Source organism: Nerophis lumbriciformis, linkage group LG09, assembly GCF_033978685.3.
Source record: "Nerophis lumbriciformis linkage group LG09, RoL_Nlum_v2.1, whole genome shotgun sequence".
Lineage (NCBI taxonomy): Eukaryota > Metazoa > Chordata > Actinopteri > Syngnathiformes > Syngnathidae > Nerophis > Nerophis lumbriciformis.
In genome coordinates this window covers 54,235,001-54,240,000 of record NC_084556.2, presented here as the reverse complement: position 1 = coordinate 54,240,000, position 5,000 = coordinate 54,235,001, and the positions used below count along the sequence as shown (strand labels likewise).

General features: G+C 34.1%; 1 protein-coding gene across 1 annotated transcript in view; it reads right to left on the bottom strand.

Moving 5' to 3' along the window:
- Positions 1-4,704: 4,704 nt before the first annotated feature.
- Positions 4,705-5,000, bottom strand: part of mtnr1bb (melatonin receptor 1Bb) — a 167,217-nt gene continuing 166,921 nt past the window's right edge. Inside the window, exon 4 of the mRNA XM_061962864.2 lies at positions 4,705-5,000. This exon is cut by the window's right edge and continues 773 nt beyond it. The gene's annotated coding sequence lies outside the window, so the exon portion shown is untranslated.

Sequence of the window (5,000 nt, the reverse complement as noted above, 5' to 3'; positions counted from 1 at the left end):
AATAATCCACCATTAGGCCAAAACAAGTTGAGAGTGCCAGCACTTTGACAAAGAAGGTGAGAAACACTGTAAAATTGTAGTTTTTTTTTTTCATATTTGTGGGTGTTTGAAGCCGATTAATTGGATTTACATTATTTATTTTGCGTAAAACTGATTCAGTTTTCGCACGATTTGGTCTTTGTTGGACCTATTGGAACAGATTACGAATACCAAAGGAAGTCTGGATCATCAGACTCAGAATCTGTACTTTTTTTATTAGAGTATGACTGCAAAATAATCCACTATGGGGCCAAAAAAAGTTGTGAGTGCCAACACTTTGATAAAGAAGGTGAGAAACACTGTTGCATTTTTGTTAGGTTTATTTCTACTTCATATTTTTGGTGTTTGGAACCAATTAATTGGTTTTACATTATTTATTTTGGGACAAAAATGTATTCAGTTTTTGCGCGATTGGTCTTTGTAAGACCTTTTGGAACAGACTAAGACATTTGAGATACGTCTGGATCATCAGATTAAGAATCTATACTTTGTTCTAAATTCAAAATAATCCACCATTAGGCCAAAACAAGTTGAGAGTGCCAGCACTTTGATAAAGAAGGTGAGAAACACTGTAAAATTGTAGTTTTTTTTTTCATATTTGTTGGTGTTTGAAGCCGATTAATTGGATTTACATTATTTATTTTGCGTAAAACTGATTCAGTTTTCGCACGATTTGGTCTTTGTTGGACCTATTGGAACAGATTACAAATACCAAAGGAAGTCTGGATCATCAGACTCAGAATCTGTACTTTTTTATTACAGAGTATGACTGCAAAATAATCCACTATGGGGCCAAAAAAAGTTGTGAGTGCCAACACTTTGACAAAGAAGGTGAGAAACACTGTTACATTTTTGTTAGGTTTATTTCTTCTTCATATTTTTGGTGTTTGGAACCAATTAATTGGTTTTACATTATTTATTTTGGGACAAAAATTTATTCAGTTTTTGCACGATTGGTCTTTGTAAGATCTTTTGGAACAGACTAAGACATTTGAGATACGTCTGGATCCTCAGATAAGAATCTATACTTTGTTCTAAATTCAAAATAATCCACCATGGGACCAAAAAAAGTTGTGAGTGCCAGCACTTTGATAAAGAAGGTGACAAACACTGTTACATTTTTGTTAGGTTTTTTTCTTCTTCATATTTTTGGTGTTTGGAACCACTTAATTGGTTTTACATTATTTTGGGAAAAACTGATTCAGTGATTTGGTCTTTGTCGGACCTTTTGGAACAGACTAAGACATTTGAGATAAGTCTGGATCATCAGATTAAGAATCTACCAAAAAAAAAAATGCAAGTGCCAGCACTTTGATAAAGAAGGTGAGAAACAAAGTAACATTTTCTTCATATTTTTGGATGTTTGGAACCAATTAACTGGATTTACATTATTTATTTTGGAAAAAACTGATTCAGTTTTTGCGCCATTTGAAACGGATTACGAAAACCAAAGAAAGTCCGGTTGATCAGACTCAAAATCTGACTTTTTTTTCTTCAAAATATTTCAACATGGGGCCAAAAAAAATTGCGAGTGCCAGCACTTTGATAAAGAAAGTGAGAAACAATGTTACATTTTCTTAACATTTGTGGGTGTTTGGAACCGATTAATTGGATTTACATTTACATTATTTCTTTTGGGAAAAACTGATTCAGTTTTCGCGCGATTTGGTCTTTGTCGGACCTTTTGAAACAGACTAAGACATTTGAGATACGTCTGGATCTTCAGATTAAGAACCTATACTTTATTCTAAATTCAAAATAATCCACCATGGGGCCAAAAAAAAATGTGAGTGCCAGCACTTTGATAAAGAAGGTGAGAAACAAAGTAAAATGTTCTTCATATTTTTGGATGTTTGGAACCAATTAACTGGATTTACATTATTTATATTGGAAAAAAATGATTCAGTTTTTGCGCAATTTGAAACGGATTACGAAAACCAAAGAAAGTCTGGTTGATCAGACTCAAAATCGGACTTTTTTTTCTTCAAAATATTTCAACATGGGGCCAAAAAAAGTTGCGAGTGCCAGCACTTTGATAAAGAAAGTGAGAAACAATGTTACATTTTCTTCACATTTGTGGGTGTTTGGAACCGATTAATTGGATTTACATTTACATTATTTCTTTTGGGAAAAACTGATTCAGTTTTCGCGCGATTTGGTCTTTGTCGGACCTTTTGAAACAGACTAAGACATTTGAGATACGTCTGGATCTTCAGATTAACAATCTATACTTTATTCTAAATTCAAAATAATCCACCATGGGCCCAAAAAAAAATGTGAGTGCCAGCACTTTGATAAAGAAGGTGAGAAACAAAGTAAAATGTTCTTCATATTTTTGGATGTTTGGAACCAATTAACTGGATTTACATTATTTATTTTGGAAACAACTGATTCAATTTTCACGCCATTTGGTCTTTGTCGGACCTTTTGGAATGGATTACAAAAACCAAAGAAAGTCTGGTTCATCAGACTCAAAATCTGCTTTTTTTTTCTTCAAAATAATTCAACATGGGGCCAAAAAAAGTTGCGAGGGCCAGCACTTTGATAAAGAAGGTGAGAAACAATGTTAAATTGTCTTCATATTTTTGGATGTTTGGAACCAATTAACTGGATTTACATGATTTATTTTGGAAAAAAATGATTTGGTTTTTGCGCCATTTGGTCTTTGTCGGACCTTTGGGAACAGACTAAGATATTTGAGATACGTCTGGATCATCAGATTAAGAATCTATACTTTGTACTAAATTCAAAATAATCCATTATGGGGCCAAAACAAGTTGCGAGTGCCAGCACTTTGATAAAGAAGGTGAGAAACAATGTTACATTTTCTTCATATTTTCGGATGTTTGGAACCAATTAACTGGATTTACATGATTTCTTTTGGAAAAAACTGATTCAGTTTTTGCGCGATTTGGTCTTTGTCTGACCTTTTGGAACAGACATACGTCTGCATCATCAGATTAAGAATCTATACTTTGTTCTAAATTCAAAATAATCCACCATGGGGCCAAAAAAAGTTGTGAGTGCCAGCACTTTGACATATTTTCGGATGTTTGGAATCAATTAATTGGATTTACATGATTTCTTTTGGGAAAAACTGATTCAGTTTTCGCACCATTTGGTCTTTGTCGGACTTTTTAGAACGGATTACGAAAACCAAAGAAATTCTGGTTCATCAGACTCAAAATCTGACTTTTTTTTCATCAAAATAATTCAACATGGGGCCAAAAAAAGTTGTGAGTGCCAGTACCTTGATAAAGAAGGTGAGAAACAATGTTACATTTTCTTCATACTTTTGGACGTTTGGAACCAATTAACCGAATTTACATGATTTCTTTTGGGAAAAACGGATTCAGTTTTTGCGCCATTTGGTCTTTGGAACGGATTACGAAAACGAAAGAAAGTCTGGTTCATCAGACTCAGAATCTTACTTTTTTTCCTTCAAAATAATTCAACATGGGGCCAAAAAAAGTTGTGAGTGCCAGTACCTTGATAAAGAAGGTGAGAAACAATGTTACATTTTCTTCATACGTTTGGATGTTTGGAACCAATTAACTGGATTTACATGATTTCTTTTGGAAAAAACGGATTCAGTTTTCGCGCGATTTAGTCTTTGGAACAGACTAAGACATTTGAGATACGTCTGCATCATCAGATTAAGAATTTATACTTTGTTCTAAATTCAAAACAATCCACCATGGGGCCAAAAAAAGTTGTGAGTGCCAGCACTTTGACATATTTTCGGATGTTTGGAATCAATTAATTGGATTTACATGATTTCTTTTGGGAAAAACTGATTCAGTTTTCGCACCATTTGGTCTTTGTCGGACCTTTTGGAACGGATTACGAAAACCAAAGAAATTCTGGTTCATCTGACTTTTTTTTTCATCAAAATAATTCAACATGGGGCCAAAAAAAGTTGTGAGTGCCAGCACTTTGATAAAGAAGGTGAGAAACAATGTTACATTTTCTTCATACTTTTGGACGTTTGGAACCAATTAACCGAATTTACATGATTTCTTTTGGGAAAAACGGATTCAGTTTTTGCGCCATTTGGTCTTTGGAACAGATTACGAAAACGAAAGAAAGTCTGGTTCATCAGACTCAGAATCTTACTTTTTTTCCTTCTAAATAATCCACCATGGGGCCAAAAAAAGTTGCGAGTGACAGCACTTTGATAAAGAAGGTGAGAAATAATGTTACATTTTCTTCATATTTTCGGATGTTTAGAACCAATTAACTGGATTTACATGATTTCTTTTGGAAAAAACTGATTCAGTTTTCGCGCGATTTGGTCTTTGTCTGACCTTTTGGAACAGACATACGTCTGCATCATCAGATTAAGAATCTATACTATCAAAATAATCCACCATGGGGCCAAAAAAAGTTGTGAGTGCCAGCACTTTGACATATTTTCGGATGTTTGGAATCAATTAATTGGATTTACATGATTTCTTTTGGGAAAAACGGATTCAGTTTTCGCACCATTTGGTCTTTGTCGGACCTTTTAGAACGGATTACGAAAGCCAAAGAAATTCTGGTTCATCTGACTTTTTTTTCATCAAAATAATTCAACATGGGGCCAAAAAAAGTTGTGAGTGCCAGTACCTCGATAAAGAAGGTGAGAAACAATGTCACATTTTCTTCATACTTTTGGACGTTTGGAACCAATTAACCAAATTTACATGATTTCTTTTGGGAAAAACGGATTCAGTTTTTGGGCCATTTGGTTTTTGGAACAGATTACGAAAAGGAAAGAAAGTCTGGTTCAATCAGACTCAGAATCTTACTTTTTTTTCCTTCTAAATAATCCACCATGGGGCCAAAAAAAGTGGCGAGTGCCAGCACTTTGATAAAGATGGTGAGAAACACAGTACATTTTTTGTTTTTTCTTTCTATTTGTGGGTGTTTGGTTTCCATGATTTCTTTCTGATTCAGTTTTTGCACGATCTGGTCTTAGT